A 23932-nucleotide genomic window follows, 5' to 3' on the forward strand; every position below is an offset into this window, starting at 1 on the left:
GGGTTATATAACCCCTCTCTACTGAGCATGCCCAGCCACTGGATTTGCATAAGCCAGCCCCCTGTGGTGTCATTTTCCTTGTGTTGGTGCTGAAAATAGGTCTAAACAGCAACAGTAGCTTTCCTCTAAGGGAGGGCTTAGAGAAGGCACCTGAGACCTTGGGGAATGGTTTGAAACCCAGAGGTGTGTCCCGGAACCTGAGCCCAGAGAAACTGAGCCCTCCTATCTCAGTCGCATATGTCTTTGTTTTCTTTTGCTTCTCAATGCTCATGCCACACTATTGTTTCTTCCAGAATCACCACCACAACTGAAATTTTGTTATATTTTATGAATATCTCCTCCAGAAACAGGTCCCAGTGTAGGATGCATGCATGTCTATTTTGTTCTTCCTTACGCACTGTGGGAATTAAGGTGCTTTGGAATCTTTGCCAAAAAACTTATACCGTTGCTGTTGTAATTTTTGTCTATTTGATTCAGTGTCTTATTAAAGTAATATTTTTTTCTCTTTACAAAAATAATCTCATTATGGAAATTTGGTAAAATAAATGCTTAAATTTTTCTACCCATAGTTAATAATGGTTAATATTTCTGGGTATATCCTTGTAGATTTTTTTTCCAATGCGTATTTTTATGCAAAATTTATGATCATGCCCTACATACAGTCTTGTCATCCGCTTCTCTTACTTAATTATACTGTAAGCACTTGGGGGCACTATTTTTTCAAAATAATCATTTGGCAGCATTAATACCTAGAGCATAGTTAATTATTTCCTGTTATTTCATTGGATTTTTTTCCACTTTTCACTGTTGTAAATGATGCACATGATTCCCTGTGACATGTTTCTAGAACTGGTATTCAAGTATATGAACACTTTAACACTTTCATGCAGGTTGTCAAATTATTTTATTTTTATTCTTGCCGGTGGTAAAATAGGAATGATGCTTCTCTATTTCCTTGCTGGCATTGAGGATTGTCATTTAAAAAATCTTTACCAATTTAATAAGCACAATATCAGTACATAGCATTTATGAATGACTAGTGTGATAAAACCTCAGTTTTGCATGTAGCAGGGCCATGACATAGTCAGAAAGGTGCTAGATCTTTTTAATACATGAAGGAAGGGTATAATTCCCAAGTTGTCTTCTGAAATTCCTTTCAAAGGGTACTGAATTTGAGATCCAGATTGAAGCTAAGGTCTATAACCCCAGTCACCATAGAACAGAGGTCAAATCATTCAAATGAAACGATGGAGTCCCTTGTTTGAACATGAATGATTAGATGAACGTTTACCTGATTCTTGAGTAATAAAGATCATCTTATGTTCAGATTTGTTCCTTCCATTTCATCATTTGTGGTAAGTCTGTGAAAATCACAAAGGCTCTATAAAAGTAGGGAACCAGATGTAGGAGGGTGGGAAGAGAGAAGTATGCCAGCTGATTTCTGTTCTTCTGTCTTTTCGGTAATACCTCACTCCAGCCCTTTTACGGCTCTTCTGTCTTCCCAAAACAAGAAGGCTAAGGTGAGAGACCATGATAAGAAACAGTAGTTGGATCTTTTCAAATCTCTTTGTTTAGAAATGATGTAGACCCTGACTAGCCCTGTTCCTTAGACCTGTGAAATTGGTACCATCTTGCCAGTTAACTTTGGAGCCCCAGTCAGTTTTCTTTTCTTGTCTGAAGTTGAGCAGCTGGAACTCTAAGCCACTACCTCATCTTTACTGCTTATACTGCTTCATTGCAAGTTACTAGATCATAATCCCAGGTCTATAAAGGAATTAAGAAAGAACTGGAAAGAATTTTTCAGGCGGGGTACCACGGGAAGGTCAGACAGTCAGGATCATCCCTTGAGCGTTTCCTAAGGATTGTTTATTCAAACACTTCAACTAATATAAAAGCACAAAAATAAAACTGCCTTTCCCAGTAGAGAAATTTGGCCACCAGTAATGATTGCTGCAGACTGTTCCCCTGCTTCTCCTCTGTGTTTACGGAGGCTCTGAAAAGGGAAAATGCAGCTTATGGACTCCATCTCATTACAGGCATTGCCACATACACCATCGGTGCCCTTCCCTTCCAGGAGTACCCCGGTGAACTTGACTGTATCCAAAGTCAGCCTTGAATTGTGTTTTTCTCACTTGTGACAGGAATAGAATTTTTGCATTTCACTCTCCACCTCCATCTGTTGCCAAACCACCCCAATTCCCTCATCAGTGCTTCAATCTGCACAAAGTGAGGTTTCATTACTATATTTGTAATAAAAATACTATAAATCATGTAAGTCTGGTGTAAGAAAGAGTGGGTGGGGGATAAAAGAAAAACAGCACTCTCTTCCCAAGTTAAACTCAAACCCAGCATCTGAGCAAAGCGCCTTCTCGGAAGAACCTGGTATTGCATTAGCGAGAAAGTCTTGCCCTCAATTGTAGAGTTGTTGAATGTGTTGTATAGTGTTAATGTGCTGAATACTTTTTCTTTTAGTGAATCTTCTAGAACTGAAAAGTGATGCCAGCATGCTGCTCATAAAGCATTAGCTTTTCCTGATTACATTACCATGGTTTGCAATAGCAAGGGAAGGGGAATTCAGATGCTTCCAGTAGCTTTCGGATTGAACATTCATGACAAAATACAGAAACATGTATCCAAGTGACATGTCACTTGGCAGTTAATATTTTTCTGTCACATCTTGTTTTTGCATGTGCAGTGGCTGCATTGCTCATGTGTTTTTATTCATGTAGTCATATCTCTATACCCTGCCACGTGACTTGTTCTAGAGATGGAACAAGAATGTCAAACTTCAGACATTAAATTCAAACAAGATGTGCAGGAATGCATTTTTTTTAGGGATAAGAAAGGAATGCCTCCTAGTCAGGAAGAATTTATGATTTGGGGCTTTGTTTTTCTCTTTCATTTCTCATTAGACTTTAGCCTTACAAAAATCTAATGTGCTCAAGATTTATAAAATACAAGGATCTTTCATTTCTTGTCAGGAGTAAAAATCGAGAAGTGTTAATCAGCACTTTACTGAGTATACTCAAATATGTTCCAAAAAGATGTGTCACATAGAAATATAACATTTTTTAAACAGGGAGACATTCACCAGTCTTCTTTATATAGTCAAATTTAGGGAAATTTAAGGAAGCTGTGATCCACAGCCCTTATTCATCTCAAACAGTAATTTTGGTATGTCAGAAGACTTGAGTGATAGGCATTTATGTGTGTTAATATTGGCTAACAGGAAAACACATGTATCTGTGCTTCATGAGACAACTTGACTATAAAAATAAACGTGTTCAGATCTTCCTTTAATACTTGTCACCAGTTCTACTTTATCTTAGACTTTGCATTTAGAATGGATGCATTTGGATTAGATGCCTGGTTTTTAGTTTGTGTTATAAAAGATATCAGGAAAAAAAGTTATGTTGGGTGTACAACAGCTTGAAAAAATAAGAAATGCAACATTTTAGTGCTGTCAAGAGTTATGGTCTTTGCTTAGATTTCATGCTGAAGAACAATATGTACATATTTTAACCTTTGTGTCTGATATGTACTGAAACGTGCAGTGTCAGTGTCTATAAATGAAACACTGTAGCTGTCACAGCTGTCTCAACTTCTGAAAAATCTACAGTGCATTTGTGGTTCTCATGCTGATAATGTTAGAAAAAAGAAACATATGCCAACATACACACTCAGAGTCACAGACACCAGGATAAATTCCAGACCGTAGGATATACTGGGAAATCCTCTCTCTCGCTTTTTTAAAAAATGGCTCTTCTTGAGATTAGCTTGATCATTTTAGCCAGTATTTTAAGGACTGACAGATTCATGAGTTACCATCATTGTCATCTGAGGTGACCCAACTAGTCTTCAGTAAGATTCGTGACTACCAGAATAGGTTGGTTTTGCTTTTCTTTGGTTTCCTTAGTCATCTCCTCCTTGGCTCCTTTTAAAAAACAATATGCTGTGTAGGCCATTTTTAAAAATTATTTTTCTAAATTATTAGGGAAATAGTAAAGTAAGCTTTGAAAATGGTGGAATGGGAGTGGATTGCTTATATTGTATCATTTTTGCACAGTATTTTGTGTTTTCCCTTCAATGTTTTGAGTCCCATTCTAATTTTATAAGCATTTGTAAGGTTCTAAAGGAGACATACATTTAACTGTTATTTCATGAGCATTTTTTATGTTGCTGCATCTTCAAAATTACTAGTATTACTATTTTTTAATGGTCACATAATATTCTATAAGATAGAGTTCACTGAAATATGTCCTTTATTTTGTCCTTATGGCTGCTTACAAAATTTTGTTACTATAAATTTTACTGAAATGAATATCTTTCATAGTGCCAGTAGTTTTTTTATTGAGATTATTTTCATAGGTCTCAGAAGTGGTTTGATTGGGGAAAAAAGAATGTGGATGTTTTAATGCTATGTACCAGTGAATCTCCAACTTCTGCCACAATGTGCATGTTGGATGATAATATTTATCACACATTCTCAAGGGACTTACATTTCTGCTAAATTCTAAAACCTTTGGAGGAGGAGGATATAGGTGAAACATTGAGAAATTCACAATTGCCACTACGGATACATAAGTAAGCAGTTCAGATGTTGGCATCATTCTCCATTTATGAAATTATGTTGGAATAAGAGAAAGTGCTCTGCACATACGGTTAACCTTCAATCTACTTCAGTTTGTTGAAAATGGAGTCATTTACAAACTGATCCATTTGCTGTTGTTTGTGCAGTTATTTGTAACAACCACAACAGAGGTCAAGACCCCTCATCCCACCAATTTTACTTGATATAAACAACTGTAGGGAAGAGGAATGGACAATTCAGAATTTGGAATGAAATAAAGAATAGGTTTTTTTTCTCATCCAAGAATTAGCTCTGATCCTCTTAAAAGGTGGAAAGAGAGCCCAAAAGCCACACTGTTTTCAATTTAGAATTAATTGAAATTTAACTGTGATAGGAAGGAAGATGATTATTATTGTACTCCTAAAATTGTCATTTACTTAAGTAGAAAATGCTTGCATAATGCTGTATGCCAAACCATATATAGCATATATGCAAACATACTCCTCAGAAAATTCTCAGCCTTATTATCTGTGTTCACCTTCATTCACAGAAAATCAATCTCAAAGAATTCCACTTAGCACAATAAAATTTGGAATTTGGATTCCCTAATTCTGAAGGCTCACTGTGTTCAGTTTGTTTGGTTTATTAAATTAAACGCGTGAATGCTAACCCTATACCATGAAGTTTTAAAAAGAAGGATGGTGGGTAAAGTCATTTCTGTTAACCTTTGGAGAACTTTAGCCTACTGACAGTTTATTTTAGATATGCTTGTATAGGATTATTCCACAGCTAGGGCCAAAGTTCAAGTTCTCTAGAATATCAGGGGAAATTCTCCCTTCAACATGTTACTGTATTAAAAACAACTGCCTCTCTTGCTGATTAAAAGTGATTTTAACTGTGGTGCTAAATACCAAAATGAAAGCGGCAGATAGCGAAGCCCCTGCACGTCAACTTGCTTTTACCGTAAGCCTGGCCAATAAAGGTAATTAATTTTGGCCTCGCAAAGCCTACTGCCTTTCTTCTATGGATTTGTTAGTTCTGTGTTCAATATGGGATTCCAAATATAACTCATATCCACCATTAATAAGATACAAGGATTTGATCCCTTTGGCTTCCCTTGCCTTTCAAAAGCCTTTTGTTTTTAGAAAAAGCGAGTCTTAACTGTAGATTGGGGAAGACTGTGAATTGCCCAGACCTTACAGCCAGTTGGATAAACTTTCCATAAATGAAGCATATGAACTGCGAGAGGCTTGAGCTTCCTAACACTTAAGGTAAACCTCAGAGTAGTTTTCCAAATATTGCTATGTTCACTTTTATCCTTCTGTAACATAAGGTCATCAACAAAGTTAGGCACAGCTACAATCAGAAAATTTTCAGCTCTTTTATTTGTTTGTTTTGGTGGCTGGCAAGTATGGGGATTTGAACCCTTGACCTTGGTGTAACCAGTACCACACTGTAACCAAGTGAGCTAACTGGCCAGCCCAATCAGAAAATTTTGAAGAAAAATGATTTGATACTTCTTACCTGCATGTATTTCCTCTTCTGTGCAGCTAGTCTTATTTCTAGTAAATTCTCATAAAGTTGGGTGATAATATCTCTTCTGGTAAATCTTGTATATGGTACATGAGGACTGTGAGGAATTCCTATCAACCAAAAGTTGATGTGAAGAAAGCAGGAGGGCTTACAATTATTGTTTAAATAATCTATCATTATGGCTGAGATACCATCTGCATTTTAAACATGAGGAAACTGAAGCTCAATGAGGTTATTCCCCGAGTGGTGGAGCTGAGATTTGAATTTGGGTCTTTCAGGTTTCAAAGCACTGGAGCAGCATAGCATTCTGCCTCTAGATGATGACCGTAAACCTTTGACATCCATGATGGAAAGATCCTGAGAGCACCCTAAGTCCCTAGATTTGCAAATACCATGACATGGGTATACACTTTCCCCCTTAAAATGCATTATTTCCCTGGCTGGAGCTCCTACTGAAACTGTTTAAGTGACATCATTTCCTTGTTTTATATAAAATGTCTAGCGGACAAGCACAACTGGCATCAAAGTTGGCATTCCATTCTTTAATTTATCCAAAAAAGAATTATGCTTTAATCTGGCAAAACCTATCACTTTTTCCTTCTTTCCTGCCATCACTAACTCTTGCAGTCAGCTTTCTTTGGGGAGAATATTTTCCTGAAAAATAAACTCTTTAATGTCTTCACCAGAGTCCCTAGGCATATGTGTGGTGACAAATAGAAACCAACTAGTCCCAGTTATGATGTGGTCTGAGGCAATCGGTGGGGCCTGTGCCACTCACCTATACACACCAGCTTTGGGCAGTAGCCAGAATTGAGAATCCTGCCTCAGACAATTACATAATTGTATACAAATCATATTTCATACATTGTAATTACACATCATGGGTCTGTGGAAGATAGTATAGCTTAGTGGCTACGAATACAGACTCTGGAGACAGACTACTTGAGTTCAAATCTCATCTCTCCCTTTGATAAGCTGCGTGGCCGTGGGCATGTTACTTAACCTCTCTGTACCTTAGTTTTCCCATCTGTAAAATGGGGGTAATAATGTTTACCCTCTAGACTGTAGTAAGTTTTAAATAAGGTAATACTTATAAAGCACTTAGAACAGTGCCTGGCACATAAAAAGCGCTATGTAATTGGCAGCTACTGTTGTCCTCTAAGTTTCTCATAGAAGAAAGTTCAAATATAGTAAGTCCTCAAATGCCATGTTTCCACTTTGATGAGGAGCTTGGATACAGTTTGCTGCTCCATTGCCTTCTCTCACATGCTCTCTTGGTAACATGCCAGTTTCTTGTCTTTGGTCTGTTGTGCTTCTTTGTGACTCTGCTTGTCCTTAGCTATGTCTGTTGTCTATTCTACCCACCTTCAGGATCTCCCCTTAACTCTCCCTCCCCGCCGTAGTTTCTTCCTTTTCTGCTTACCTTCCTCCAGTGCCTATCTCCCAGCAGGCTTTCTGCCAGGTCATAAGCAGCAGGCGCAGTCTGAGTTGGAGAGGTGCTGACCCAAGCCTCCTGGGTGGCTCAGGAACCAAGCTTTCTCCCCCCAGATTTCTCCCTCCTGTGGCTTTACTTTTGCCAGACCTCTCTGATTCTCACTCCGCTGATGTGCCAACCCTGCAATTGTCAGGGCAACCACAGCTGCCTCAGCCCTCTCTGCTGTCCAAAATAAGTCCACTGCCAGGCTGAATTTCCAGCTCCCGCCACCGCATAACTTCTACAGAACACCCTGGTATACACTGAAGGATATACCAGCAAAGATTGTCAGAAATGATTAGAGTCAGTCAGTCTTTGTCACGTTTTTAAACTGTGTCTCCTCTTCTAAGTCTTCCTGCTAGGTTCATTTACTATGGATTATCCCAAAGTGAATGTAATTTCAAGAGATTTTGTATGCTAGGTAGACGCAGTACCCTCAGGAAAGAAAGATATGCAGGTTAAAAATGAGCACTTAGAAACCAGAGGTTTTTCTCCCCAGAAGAGTAAATTCTCACTACTGGATTCTTTGGGTCCTGTCAGTCTTGTGGTTTAAAAGAAACACATGAATTGGTTAACTACATAAAATTTTCCAGTGAAAAGACTGTTTAGGTAAATAAGCACAAGTCGAATGAACTAGGAAGATTTCATTTTCTGAGGTTTGCCTTTTTCTGTAAGGGAGTTGCACACAGACATATATCTTTTCCAAAGAGAGAATTTGAGGTATTTAAATGAATTTTTATGCTGAGTAAATTAAGTACTGAGGTTGCAGTATTTCACCCTAACCCAGTTTAGACCATCTGTATATTGCTGCAGTGATTGGTGTAATCTGGTCTCAATCACCTGTGAAAGGGTATGCTCACAAGATTAATTCATTCGTTCATTCATTTATAGAATGCCTTTGTTATACTATACTATATACTCTATGTACCGAATGGTTACAATATACTCACAGGTGCCAGGTACTTTTGGAGAGACAAAGAAATATAAAAGGTGGTCCATACACTCAAGTAAGATGACACACATGAAAAAAAACAGTGCAAAGTATGTCACAGGGCCAAAATAAGTTATTGCACCAAGTTAGCTCAAATGGTCATTGCTATGTCTTCATAGGAGTTGAAGAGAAGCTTCATGGAGGAGGGAGAAAGTGAGTTGGACTTTGCAGTATAAATAGGAATTATCTAGCTAGAGAGCAAGATAATGACATTTCATGTAAAGGGAATGACAAAATGAATGTACCAGAGGTGTTTCCTGAGGTTTGTCCAAAAGACCCTGAGTGTGACTACAACACATTAGGAACATCTGATTTCAAATCTTAGGTCCATTTACTCTCTTTGTGGCCTTAGGCAGAGCTACATTTTCTCATCTATAAAGTAAGAAAAATAATAAGAAAAAAAATAAAATATTTTTCTCTCATCTATAAGAGAGAAAAATAATGTGTACAGTCTTTAGCACTCAGTAGGCACTTCCCAAATGGTTGCTGCTATTAATATTACTACTGCTACTATCACTATTCCACTACCACTACTGCTATTGCTAATCCTATCATTACTCCTGTACTTTTCCTTGTACTACAACCACTGTTACTGCTATTAGTACTACTCTAATTTCTATTGGCGGGTCACATCCCAGCTCTTTCCCTTATTATCCCCTTCCACCCACCTCATCGTCATTCGTTCTTCTTTCCAAAAATTCTTTGTAAGGAGACCTGACTTGGGCATGGCAGGGTGGGTCTGGTGTAGTTTGGGCTGCAAAATCAAATTTGAAGACTGAATTCAGCACGAAAACACTTGACCTTACTTTACTCCCAAGCTATGGTGAGAAAAGATTAGTCACGTGGAGGTGGACCCTCGGGTTCATAACAAGAATGAATCAGAGAACATGGTCTGGGCTTCAGGGTTCACTAGAGACTTTGCACAGCTCCAGGGATGCTTTGGACGAGCTGTAAAAGGGAGCTTGTCAGATCGACTTGATGGAGCAGCAGCCATGTGCCACACAGTACACAAACTGGGTGGACCCGCTGACAGTGGCAGAGCCCTATAGCTCTGTTGTCATCCTTCTTTCCCCTTAACTTAGAGCTGGTGTGTGGCATTTTAAAAAAAATGTTTTCTGTTTGCTTTAGAATGCATTTCTTCTCTTACAACATTTAACCTGCTCTTTAGTAGAAACGTGCACCCACAACCTTAATAATGTCTGCATTTTGAGCATTTGCTTGTGAAGCCACCCTGAATATCAAGTGCATCTTTTACAGGCAGAAAAAGATGTTAAAATATTCAAAATTGGTAAGACCTATGCCATATTATCTCCAGAGAGATGAATCTGTAAAGGAGTAGGGGAGTAAGAAATGTATGAGTAAATTAATAAAGGTGACCCCCATTCCTTACACCTGCTCTCGGTGTGATAAATAATAATAATTTCCAAATCTCACTCCTGATATATTAGATACTTTCAAGGTTTCTATGTGATTACCTATTTCCTCATTTCTTATTTCACTTACCAAGGTCTCGTATTGCATAGATATGTAGAACTTGTCTGGTGGGCATGTTAGATACGTGTTTTATTGCTGTATCTGGAATATTTAACATGCTATTCTTAGAATTTTCAATTAGTAAATTTTAATTAACTAATTGGGGTTTCTTATTAAGAAGGTTTTATGATTTGTCATAGTAGTCTAGCTGTGTGTGCACCCTAATCTATTAAGAAGTCATTAAATCCTTAGAAACATCCTGTGAATTCATTAACCTTACTGTGTAATGGCAGTAGTCTGGGTGTAGAGCAAGGACATTTGTAAGTCTGTGTCTTAAAATATGAGGGTCTTCTAGGTGATAGAATGTTACAATAATGGAGCTGGGCTAGGGTGGAAAATACAGATCTCCAGGTAACCCAAAGCACCCTATTTGGATTTATTTTTGCGTCTGTTTTTATTCTTCCATTTTTTTAATGCATCTGTATCTGGTGTTCCTGAAAGTTAAAATATATCATGCCAGCTGCATCACCTGAAATCTTGCAGAAATGTCCCAGTAGGTTGAATCCGCTTGAGGTGTTGCTTCCTCTGACACCACCTTGAACATCATCCCTTAGGTCACCACAATCTAGAAAAGAACAACTATAAAATAGCCTTATTTATTTAATAAACAAAATAACTCACTGAAAACCACTTCTGAAATACCAGGTGAGGCCTAATATCTAGGATGCAAAAGCTAGAAATTTTAGGAGTAAATGTGGCCAACTGATGTGAGGGTCTAGCTGCTGTTCCCGAAGGTCACAGGAGAAGGACGTCTTTGCCACTAAGGGAGAGGAGGGGTGGGTACAGACTCAGGCAGAACAGAACTGAATGAACAGCACACACTTTCCATCAACAAATGGCTTTATAAGTTAACACACTTAATTTTTCATCTTTGCCACTAAGGGAGAGGAGGGGTGGGTACAGACTCAGGCAGAATGAACAGCACACACTTTCCATCAACAAATGGCTTTATAAGTTAACACACTTAATTTTTCTACTAAAACTCAGAAGTGAGCTCAGCCATCATTTGTGTGCAGCCTTGCATTAGTAGGCATCACTGCATTTTCGTCCCTTCCACCTTTTTGACCATTGTGTGGCTTTCTGGTGTTCTCTCTGGCCTTGTGCTCTGTAGCCCTTTCACGCAGGGCCTTTTCCTCCAGAACATTAGTCGCTGGCATTCTTACAGGGAGAAAAATAAGAACTTTGGAAGTCCTAAGTTGGGGGTGGAGAATGGGGAAAAATAAATGGAGATTCTGAGTAGGGAGGCTATTAGGGAGTAATAATGAGGTGCTCGTAAGGTTCAAGGGCATTGACTAATCATAGCCTAGCACATTACCCTTCCTGATAATGTTCCCATTTTAAAATCTTCATCAGTGCCCTGGGTCACAGCCCCAAAGAGCGTCATCTCAACAGGGGTCTCCAGACACATGGCAGAATCAGTGAGAGAAGTAATTGAGTGAGAAAGCCCCATTTTACGTAATCCGGTGGTCACCTGCTCTCATGGAAACAGGAAGGGTAAAAGACAGATTCAATTTGTAGGTATCACGTTAGCGCTTATGGCACATTCTGCTCTGTACTTCTCCATTGATCTCCAAGAGCTGAATCAGGTTTCAGTCCTTGTGAATGGCCTTTAAGATCTGCTGCACCCTACTCAAGGACTTCCTTGATGCCCCTCTCCACTACACCATCCATGCTACCCCACCCCACCCCGATCAGAACACAACAAGGTCATCTGCTCCATCCCAGAGTGCTCTGTTAATTTGGTGAATGAAGTCAATGTGTCCCCAAATGAGTTGCTCTTCAGAAGAAGGATTCTATGGTTAAGAAAGTTTGAGAAATGCTGTATGTCACAGTTACCGATTCATGATACAAATTAAAAAGATTCACAGTACAAATTCAAGCCTCTGAAAATTTTTTTCCACTAAAGTTAGTCTGGTTAACCTCATTTAGGCTTGGGGTTCCCACATTTATTTTACTTTAGAACCCTTAGGAAGTGCTGCATTAAGTCAAGGTCATGCCTAACTGTGGCCTCATATATTATGGCCACTCCCAGCTGGCATTTTTGTGTAAAAATTTGCCTTTTAGTGACACCCTCATGATCAGTTGTAAAATTAAAAAATGTAGTCAAATCGCCGAGCAGGCTTACGGACGGACTGGGCTGAGAGGCAGAGAAAGAAGCCTGGCTATATGACTTCCAGTAAGCGGCTGCACACAATTTCACGAGACAGCAATTTATTCTTGACCCACAGAAAGCCTGAAACTCAAAGAATCCCCATTAACATCGGGTTCTTTTTTGGAAGCCAGGAAACTTATAGGGCTTTAGGGAAGTGATGTCCATCAGGAACACACTTTCTAGAAAGCTAATTAAAAGTCCTTTCGTACAGAAAGTGTTTCAGAGAAACAAATCATCACAGGCCGATTGGAAAGGTCCCTGTCAAAAGCAGCCAAAAGCACTAACTTAGCACCATTATAAATGAAACGATATAAATTACACCTCTTTCTCTGCAAACACACTGAACTCAGAGAATGCATATTGGCATCCTTTTCATAAGAGTTACAAAGGATGTTTTTCACTTATTACCATTTTTTCCTGTTACTTCACAAATCTGACAGAAACCAATGTTGAATATGTAAAAGACCAGTATATGTTTTAAGAAGCGTATGTAGGCCAAACCACAGGAATTTATTGCCCAGCCTTCTTAATTGTTGTAAGTTAGAAGCAGTCAATTAGGAGTCCTGTTTGCAGCCTGGGAAGTCAGGTGTGATGTTTAGAGAGCGATCTTGTTCACAGATCAGAGCAAGACGCTGTCTAGTCCTCTACCTGCGGACCTCGACTTTCATGCATTTGATTGCCCAAGAGTAACCACTTTTACACATTACCAGGAGATACCCTAAATAAGCTACCTGTCTTTGAGTTGCCAGATTTGGCCTCCATATATGGGCTAACCAGTCATAATATTGAAAAATTGCTGGAGTGTAAGGTTGGACTTCTTTATTTGGAGCTAGAGGACAGGATTGGTATTGCAGGTGGACAAGGAGGCCCCACCAAAGCCACCATCCTAAGTTAGCATTCCCAAACTCAGCAGTCATGCTCACTGCCCATCACAGCCCCTTCCAAGTCAGTGTCCCTCTGCAGGGGGTGAGCAGGCACTGAGCTTCCCGAGGGCCATCTTTGCCAACATTGCATAACCAGTGGGACCTCACCCAGCTTCAGCCAGGCTGGGCAGCGTAGATGGGGAGGAAAGCCATTGAATAGAATCAGGGAGAAGAAACGCTATGGCCCCCACTAACCGACGTATTTAGCTGTAGGAGCTATGATAGTTTGGGTCCCTGAGGCGGGCGACCACAGAAGGACAAATAATGTCTGTCAGAAGCTTTTGGGGTGTCTGCAGTCAGAACTTTAGGGCCCCTCCATCTTTGCTTGTCCCTGGCCAGACTGACTGGGCATGGCCAGCTGAGGGATTAGTGTGTGTACTGCGGGAGGGGCATGGCAAGACACCAGGGTAGGAAGAGGGCTGGAGATCGAGTGAGTCACTGGTTACAGTGTCCAGCACCAAGGCATGCATCTTTGTCTGCCACGCTGGGGTGGTGTTACTACTGTTACCACGGCTTCTCTGCTGCAAGCTCCAGTGAGAAGCTGACTGTGTTAGATTATCCAGGATAAACAATCCACCTTCTCTCCAGACCCCTGGAGCTGCTTTTCCTACCTTCTCACAGACTCAGCCCATCACTTACGACAGTTATATACTTTATAGATTTTTGGTTTGATCTGTCAAGGGTTTTAACATCAATTTCAGTCTGTTTTCCATTTGTTTGAGTTGAATTTGTCTTTTTTATCCTTCATAACCTGCCCACCACAAAGAATGTGGGGGTGTACATGCCACCTAATTGGAGCCCTATTTAGAGATTCCTAGGATCTGTACCTTACTAAGTAGGTCGATTCTGAGGTCGGGTGCCCCAGCCAAACCACAGGACCTTTTGAACCCTGCTCCCCTCTCACTCTCTCAAAGCTGAGCTTACAATAAACTGCAGGCACTTCAGCTAAGTGCAGTGTCAAAGAGTTGAGTTTGTCATTTGTTCTGGTGACTAAAATGGTACATTTGGGGTTCAGCATTGAGTTTGTAAATCTTTTTTATACACATAAATTTTACTCTCAGATGTTCCAAGTGAATGCCAGAATTGGATTTGGACAGTTTTTACCTCTTAGCTATAGTTAACAAAAAGCCCACACCTTAAAATGTAGTTGTTCAAGCTTAAAATTTATCCACCTACATGTAGGATTAGAGCAGCTTGAAAAATCACTGGTTGGCTGGAAATATTTTTAGTACATGGGACTATATAGCCTTATATAACTTAACTTTTCAGCCTGTGGTTTGCCAGCTGGAAAAACTTGAGTTTGGTAAAACTTGAGGCATCATCAAATATTTGTTCCATGCTTTTAAAATACAGTAAGCTCAGGATTATGCTAATGCTATAACTAATATCCTCTGCTACTGCCTTTAGAGCAACAAGAGGAAACTACTTTTCTCTCTGTGCTAAAGATGATTTCGTTTAATATTATGAAGCTTTTTGTTGATCCGGATGTGGTTCCATTTGGTAACATTTAAGGGATCAAATAGGTAAGACTTTTTATATTGAATATTGATAGCAGTTTCCTTCAAATCCCTACCATGCTTGTTCTCTCATAAGAATAAAAATATCTAAATGTGTTTTTTCCTGAACATGTTTCAAACATGTTTTAAATGTATTTCTGTGTCTGTGCTTATAAAGAGAAGAAAATGGACTGAAGTTGATAACATCTGATTTTAATAGAAAAGGAACATGCTTATTGTTTAGCTCTCCCAGGCCCATAGCTGGTTACAGTTTGCTCCAGTCCCTTTTCCCTCAGTGATTCATAGCCCAGAGAGACAACTCCACTCCCAGGTAAAGCCCGGCCACTTTGGGAATTCCTAAAGGGATTTGACGTCTTTTAGCCAGATCTGTATTATAGCTGGTTACAGTTTGCTCCAGTCCCTTTTCCCTCAGTGATTCATAGCCCAGAGAGACAACTCCACTCCCAGCTAAAGCCCGGCCACTTTGGGAATTCCTAAAGGGATTTGACGTCTTTTAGCCAGATCTGTATTTCAGCTGTTGGTTCACTTGTGGGACCTACGAAAGAATGTGAGAGAGAATTGGTGGATTAGAATGTAATTTGGTACTCATGGGCTGTGTCTGGGTTGGCAAAGCCTCTCATGGAAAATGAGAAAGGGCTTCCTTTTGGGATTGGTGGCACAGGCAAAGGGTAGGAACCAATTTACTGGGTGCCAGTATCAATCCCCTAATCCCCTTTTCTGGCTGATAAACTCCACTCAATCCCTCAAAACCTACCTCCTCCAAAAAGATTTCCCTGACCCCTCCCCACCCCTTGTGTTTAATTTCTGCTTCTCCACTAAGTGCTGCTTCCACCTTGTGCAAAGTGGTTACGTTTCTCTGTCTGTCTGTGAATCTGCCTTCCTTACTAGACTATGGGCTCCTGGAAGGCAGGGGCTGTTTCTTACTCATATTTATATCCCTGTTACTGAACACAGACTTGCTGTTATATTGAGTTGAATTGCTTGTGATGCAGCTGCTCTGAGCACCCACCCCACCTGCCTAGTTATTAACCCATTTTTCACCATACAAGTATTTATGGAGCACTTATTATATGCAAGGAACATTCTGTGTTGAGTTGGTTCCCCAAAGTGTTTTGTAGTTTCTCTAAAGGAGGGAAGGAAATAGAACCTGAGGCTCAGCTTAGTGAGTCAATCTGAGAAAGAACACAGAAGCAAAAAAGGGGGAGGCTGTAGAATATTAATAGTGTGTATAATGAACCTTCCATCTTTCTCCTCTTGTACCAGGTATTTTTCCTGATGTGTTGATTCTAAAACTAAGAAATACCTGGGCAGTATTTTTTTTTCTTCCTACAATAGTGTGTGACCAATGTTCCATTCTCTTGATGGGTTATGTTCTTCTTGATTGGTTCTCTGCCCTTTGGAAAAATTGTCAGGTGTAGGTAGCAACATCAGGACCTAAATACTCTAATAATTAACGTGTGAAAGGATTCAGAATCCTAATTTATTTCGTAAGAATGGCATGCCTAGATTCTTGTAGCTGTAAAGCAAGTATGACTGTTAGGACAGGTGACCAGAATAAAAAATGTGAGCATAAGGCTTACTCTCTAACATCTAAAATGTGTGCTTTTGCCTTTTTACTTACATAACACATGGTAGCAAATGCCTTAGAACCTGATAAGAAATTGCATTATTAATTAGTCAGAGGCATGCATTTTATTAAGGTCATAGTTCTATTCTTTTGCCTTAGCAGTACTAATGCATCAAAGAATGCCAGGGTAAATACCATTATACATCAAAGAGGTTCAAGGTGTGAGCCAAAAGAGTACTGCTGCAGGGAAGTCATCACACCTAGATGAAAATGGAAGAGCATATTTAAATAGGGGAGATGGGCCTAATAACAACAACAACTATGTGCCTGGCACTGAGCTAAGCCTCCTGGGTAAGGTGTAGGAATAAAAGTATTTATATCCAATTTAGGTGGGTTTACTATTGTAAAAAGAATGTGCAAGGTTATGAAACATATACCAACATTTATTTAAATCCCATTTAAAATGGGAAATGAAGTTGCCTCATTTGTATTTGCAGAAAATTAGAGGAAAAATGGTAAATCATCTTGTGTTCAAGGGTTGTGTCTTTTGTCACTGAAATTCAGATTGTTTGAACCATCAGTGCATTTCTAATAGAAGCCTGATGCACTGATTTGTTATTATTTTGTGTCCTGTATTTCACCTCAGGATGAATTATTAACATATGGTTTCATAAATACCAGCCCGATGTTTGGTCTACAGTTTTTCAGTTACTATAGATCGAAGATTGTTGGGGCTAGTGTCATAAAAGCCCAGTTTTTAGTAAAATCTATGCCTACCTTATTTAAAGGTCCCATGGGTATGATAGTGGCCCTTCATGGATGCTCTCCCATAGATACACTTCTATCACACTAGGTAGGTATCACCAGACAATCCTAGCCCTTCTTGGGAAGGATGGCATTCTAGTAAAATCTATGCCTACCTTATTTAAAGGTCCCATGGGTATGATAGTGGCCCTTCATGGATGCTCTCCCATAGATACATTTCTATCACACTAGGTAGGTATCACCAGACAATCCTAGCCCTTCTTGGGAAGGATGGCATTCCAAGGAGATGGCTGCAAACATGCCTAAGGACACTAGACCATCTTGAGGACGAAGCAACTTTGTATATTTAGTCCCTCAAATGATTCACTGCCAACAGTCTAGGGTGGCCTCCAAGAGTCCTACTATGCCTTCAGACTATATAGCCTCCACATCTCTGCAAAGAAAAAAGAAAATCTTATACTCTGATATCTGGCTGACCCAAGTAACCACTTCTATAGTACTTTACAGATTACAAAGCATTTTGTTACACATAATCTCATTTGATATGCTCATGATGGTACTACAAAGTCTTGAACCTTGATGTTAACAGATGTGAAGCTCAAATGGATGCCTGTGTCTAACAAAGAGGGGTAGAGTGTGGGGCAGGGTTGTGTCAAAGGGAAAATCTCTCTGGTACAGGTCAGGAGCTGAGTATACAGTAAAGGTGAGGAAATCCTGTAGTCAGGAATCCTGGGGAGTTTTTGAATTGAGACTTAGCAGACAGTGGGGAGATAATTTTGACCTGCATCTGAGGGGTAAACTTGAGACTCCTGACGTACATTCTCTGAGGCTGGCGGAGCTGTGAGAGGCAACTTCTTAAAGACCAGCATTGGCTAGGAGGTAGAATTTTAAATGACCACAAAGGCCCACTGTGTGAGTCGGGGCCCACAGGGTGATGGTGGGTATCACACCATGAGTAAGGCAGCACTTCCCTGCACGTAGTTTGGGTCCTGGCACTACACGTGCAGTCTGTAGGCCAGCAGTGTGGGGGCCTCCACTTCTAAGAAGGAAAAGAAAAACACTGTGCAGTGACAGGCAGGCATGAGTATGGAAAGGATTGTGGAAGTCCAGTGGAGCCCGGAATCAGCCAGGACACTGAGAATTGCCTTGTATCACAAACTCTTCTCTCCCCAACTCTTCCCTTTCTTTCTCCCCAACTCTCCCTGGCCTCCCAAAAGCCAGGTATGGAGTAATATTGTTCCGCAGAATTTATCTGAATAGCTGTTGCATTGGAGGATTCCAGAAAATAGCATCTAGGTGGTGATACAAATGATGTAGCTGATGAAGGAAGCAGCATTTGTGGGACATGTATGTGGCTGATAACAGGGTCTGTTGAACTTGACCTCTTATGCAGCCTTGTATATTTCTAGGTGCACATTTTTGCATATTTCACAACCTTCTGGGTATTCAGAAAATGGGTGTCTTCTGTGGGCAGGTAGAACTCCATGAAGTTAATTGCCCAGCTTTCTAATTGCTGACATAGAGTACTGACACAACTAAGCATCTGGGTGAGAAAGCTCCAAAAATCAACCATTACCTTCAAATATGATATTTTAAATCCAGGAGCCCTGTGCTCTTTTTAGTCACCAAAAAGGTGGGTAAGAAGTCTATCTGCAGGCCCTGTTGATTATCAACATACAGACTGTCACTGTATTCCTGTTCCTGACACCTTAGCTGTAAATGCTCCCACATGCCTGAAGTTAGTCCTCAGAATATGGGACTATTGGGATTATTACAACTGCTTGAAAATACAAGGGTGTACAGATGCTAAGTCATCACTGTCAAGGTAATTAGAGACTATTACTAAGGTTTTGATTTGGTTTCCTTTTCCATAGGCATTGCGGTATAGTGGGAAAAGGCAATGTAGAAAAAAATATGCTTCATTTGGACCTTAAAGTCTGTAATATTTATTGCCAGATTTGTTTCATTAGATGAGACTCGGGTAGGGGGGAGGATAAAACAGCTGCCCCTCTGTATAAATTTTACCGAATGCCAGCATATAGGTTTTATTTGACCATCTTTGTGGTGATAACCGTGGCATGAAGCAGTCAGGAAAATGCTCAAAACCGAGCACAGATGGAAACCCCCCTGGGTCTTATAAATCTCCCAGAGTAAAGCCCCTCAGAGAGTTTCTCTCTGCCAAGCCTCTGGTTTTTAGTCTCCCCTCAGTGGCCAACTACCCCACATCAATGACCAGACAAGCAGCCCATAGGCCATCTGCAAGCCACACTGCCCCTTCACCCCCAACATCCTCTAAAGCTTTTTGACATCCTTGGTGGCCTGTGCTACAAGTTGACCAAGGACCTAGGTACGATGAGGAAAGGGAAACAGGAAGGCAAGTGGAGGTCCATCCCGAGGCCGGGGGCCAAGTTGGCTGGCCAAGACGCCCAGCTGTTAGTCATCAGAACGTCCCGCCGCAGCCGGCCGAGGCGGCGCTGGCCCGGGGTGCTGTGAGCAGCCAGGTGGGAATCAGTGGGCAGAGGCCTAATAAATTTTCATCAAGCATTCCAAGGCTTTGATCCACAGTGAGGAGTGGATGGTGATGGCAATTTATTACTGTGTGTCACTAGCGATGTAAATAACCAAATAGAAGGAGAGGGGAGGAAAAAGAGTAAATTCGCTACATTTAGAATTTTATGGGGTTTTTTTGTTTGTTTGGTTAGTTTACAGATCATCATGGATCAAAGGGAAAAAATTAAGGAGTATTGACTAAATTATGTAAAATGGCAGGAAGTAAATGCTGTATAAAAATAGATTTGTTTGAAAGGAATAGCAGAAGCTCCCGTGAGCCACAAATACCAAAAACAGAAAACAGAACAGCTGTGAATGGTAGGTTCTTAGGAAATTAATCGTTCCTAATATGTTGTTCTTTGTGGATGGCTACTATTATGCAGTGGTTATAAATCCATCAGAGAAAGAGTACATCCAAAGATGAAATGAAATTGAACTGTCAACATAAAGCAAAATAACCGGACAGTCATTTTAGTCTTGGAAGCATTTGAAAGCATTTTAATCTATTTTGCAAACACATGACATTATGAGCATCCTTAGGCAGAGTAATTAAGTAATCTACCCTACTAGAAAGCAACAAAAACATACTCTCTGAAGATAATTAAAATGCATGTCACCTGCTTTATTAGGTAATAAAGCATATGTAACAGACATAAGGCTTTTTATTTTCACATCAGAGAGGGAAAACAAACTGCTTCATGATTTCACTCTAAAATGATTTAGACTTTAACCAAGTTTGCTTGAAAACAAAGAATTCAGAACCATTCTGATTGAATGCAGTGGGCACAGCATAGCTACTCAGAATATTTTGAATTCTTTTTCCTCCTTAGGGCAGTGGCATTTTTCAGTAGCACATATGAATTGAAGTGATGTTCTGTTCTCAATTGGAGTAAAGAATAGACCAACATAGTTTACTAAACTTCTAGGAAGAACCTCAAGGACTGACACTTCGTCAACAAAACCCTTCTTCACCTTTGGATTCACAACTCTACCTAATTTAAATCTCTCTGTGTAAATCTGCATTTGTGATTGAGGTAGAATAGCAATAACATAGAATTCAAGCCACCTTCAGAGCCACTCAGCAGCCTAGAATAATGGTTTCCATTTACGGCCCTTGTGCAGAGTCACCTAGGATGATCTTAAAATCACAAATCCTTAATCCCAACATCTAGAGATTCTGGTGTATTAGGGATGTTGTGCAGCTTAGTAATACATTTCTAATCTTCCAAGTTGGCTTTTGGAAGCCACTCCCAACCCTGTAAGCACGGAGTACTCCACAACCTTAAGGAAACATAGTTGGCCATTGGGGGAATCATGGAGACCCTTTGACACCTTTTCCAGTAGAAGTTCAGATGAAACAGAGGTTGAGGCTGCTTTATCCCTGGCCCCTGTCAGCTGGTGCCAAACATGAGTCACTATAAGATTCCAGAGTGCCTTCAGAGTGGCATATTAGGTATATCTTCCTTAAGTTAATTCTTCAAAAATTATATATTCTTACTGAGACTCATAGTAACCAGAATATTTAATCTCCTTTCTAGACTAAACAAATTAGCTACAGATTTAGATCTATCTCATGGATATCCAAGTAGAATGAATATTCCACCTTGTGATTTTGGAAGGCAACTATGGTGTTGATATCCTGAAGACTATTCCGGATTCCTGAATCACTTGTGAATTCTCAGAAATTAGTTACTTTCAAGAAGAGTCTATCAGTTCCAGACCAGAGCTTCTTAAACTTCAAGTGTGGACAAATCCCATAGGTCTGGGGTGGAGTCTAGGGTTTTGCATTTCTAACAAGCGCCTGTGCAATGCTAACACTATTTGTTCTAAAATCCCAAGGTTCTCAAGCAAGGGTGTGGCAATAAGCTGCAACCCCTGATATATTCCTGGTCTGGAGGGAAGCGAATAACCATAAAAAACTTACAGGTGTAACCAGACCTGGGTGAGGGAAGTGATGGTAACTTTCAGAGAGGGAGGAGGAGGAGGAACAACTGAAAAGATCTGACTTCTAGGGACCTACAAGGCCTGGGGCTGAGAGAGGAGGTGCTGAGGACCCGCTGGGCCACCTCAAAGTCAGGAGTCGGGAGGTGCTGCACAGAAACTCAGAGGGGATCATCAGAAGAGCCTTTCACAGTCCAGAAAGTGGGCGTTGGTCATGGTTCGCCCCACTGGGCTTCACTGGATATTTTACACACTGGCACCATCGTGATTCTCTACATAGCCAATACCCACACTCAGTTCTGCTTGAAATCATATCTTCTGGTTTCCCTTTTTTTCTATCAGTGTGCTCAACAGTTGTGAGTTTTAAGCTCTGCCCCTGAACAAGATTTTTTAAAGGCTTTTTTTTTTTTGTCCAATTCAGTGCCCCAAGAAGTACCAAAGTGGGTTCCCAAACACTTTCAAAAAGATACCAGATGGAAGGAGTATTCTTGAAGGTATTGTGATCGTGTTAAGATGATAATGTCTAGTGAGGAGCTGTCAAAGATTATTTCTCGAAATCCAAAATGTATTAACAGTCACATCATATCTGATGATGGGGTTCCAGAAAGGCTGTGGTTTAGAGAAATAGAAATTAGGCAAAGGGTTTCCATTAGGGCCAAATGATCCAAATTCCTTTTCTGCCTCTTGGAAGGCCAGTGAGGCCCCAAAATAGAAATGAGGCTCCCCAAGGCTGGCTTTACTCACACTGTTGGAGCGCTAAGTGCTGACATGTGTTTTTATGAAGATCGTTGCTAATGGAAACAGCTTCAGGCAAGTGGCAGCACCCAAAATTCTCATGTGACCCCTGCACAATTTTTGGAAGAACGTGACTTTACCAAAAACAATAAATGAAATCCTGCATCCATATGTTTCAGTCAAGTTCAAGGAACTATTTTGTTGGCCCAAGACCAGGACTGTGAAATAAATAGCAGGCATAATTAATTTTTAAGATGTGGTCAACATTATAAAATGAAAAAAAGTAGATAATAGTTGCTCAAATCTGACATCCACATACAAAACAAATTATTGCCCAGCACTTAAATCACAGTTTATATTTCAGATTATTTGATTTTTCAGTAGAAATGTGTCAACAGGCATCTTCTTCAAAAGAGGAAGCCATGTGGCAAATGGTCGTACAACCAGAGATTTAAGGAATCAGTCTGCAAGCAAGTAAAGGCGCGTTTAAGGCTTATGCTTGTAGACACAGCCTTTGAGCCACACTTTTTGTGGAATTGGACTCATGCGTAGAATAATTTGTAATGCAGAGAATACACGTATGATCCCAGCAGCACACTGGGCACATGTGTTACGTTCCTTATTGCTAAAGTGTTTGGAAAGATTTAGTCCCCTTTGTAGTGTTCAGAGGAAGTTAAATAGTATCAGACTATTGGGCTCTGCCCAGTGAGGCAATAATTTTCATGCTAAACTTGTCTGTAGAGGCTGTTTCCATAGTTCCTGCTAAACCTTATGTGGAATTTGAATGGTTATTTAAGGACGCGCCAAGGAGGGAAGTGGTACAGGTAATTTCCACATCAACACTGCATTGTGTCATAGGAATCAAAGGAAAAAAGTCAGGAGATAGACTTAAACGCACAAGGTTTTATTCAAAATTGAAGTCTGTGTTTACCTTGACAGAACAAGGTGATGAGAAGCTTCAGGATGTTTAAAACTGGGCCCCAGACATCTCTGTGGGATGCATTAACTCTCAGCTAATACCCCAGAGAAGGAGCTTTGCTGCTTGCCCCCAAATGACAATTAGCAGCCTCGTCAAAGAATGTGTGGGCACACTTACTATATGGGGACATGGTGAATGCTCTTGAGGGGAGATGACCAGCTTGTGTCCACTGGAAAGAAAATCAGCCCACACTGAGTTTCTGAAATACTTGATTTACACCCAAGTGACAGTAACCTGGCATCATATCGAGGGGAAAGATTGGCTTCCTAATTTGAGATCATGTGTGGATGAAGTAATGAAGTGGGCCCGAAGTGTTGGGGAAGAGGGAGCACATTATTTCAGATGGAAATGATCGCCTGCCTTCCTTACATCTCCCCAATCTGTTGCTGAGAGGCCCGCACCTGGGCCTCATTAGCCATCCAGCGAGCAGCAGAGGCTTCTACACTGCTCTCCTTTCCCCTGCATTGTTTCCCACAACCCTGACTCCTTATCTCAAGTCATCCTGGGTGTGGCCACCGGGGAAAAGCCATTTGGCACTTCACAGAACAGGATGGATTCTCTGTCCTCTCTGCAAAGGCCAGACAGTCCAGATGTAGGGGACGTGAACATCTGTATTTGAATAGAGGTTCACTTGATATGGTGCCCTTCCAATCTGGGAACATTCAGTGCTGTGTTTGAGGAGGTTGCCTCAAATTATGCTAA

The 23932-nt window shown here is 40.4% G+C and overlaps 1 protein-coding gene and 1 pseudogene across 1 annotated transcript in view; one reads left to right on the forward strand and one right to left on the reverse strand.

Moving 5' to 3' along the window:
- Positions 1–1316, reverse strand: part of LOC103585540 — a 3012-nt pseudogene extending 1696 nt beyond the window's left edge.
- JAZF1 (JAZF zinc finger 1) overlaps positions 1–23932 on the forward strand; it is a 158161-nt gene that overhangs the window by 24830 nt on the left and 109399 nt on the right. The gene's annotated exons all lie outside the window — the stretch shown is intronic.

Source organism: Galeopterus variegatus, unplaced genomic scaffold (genome assembly GCF_000696425.1).
Source record: "Galeopterus variegatus unplaced genomic scaffold, G_variegatus-3.0.2 Scaffold251, whole genome shotgun sequence".
In the NCBI taxonomy this organism is placed as follows: domain Eukaryota; kingdom Metazoa; phylum Chordata; class Mammalia; order Dermoptera; family Cynocephalidae; genus Galeopterus; species Galeopterus variegatus.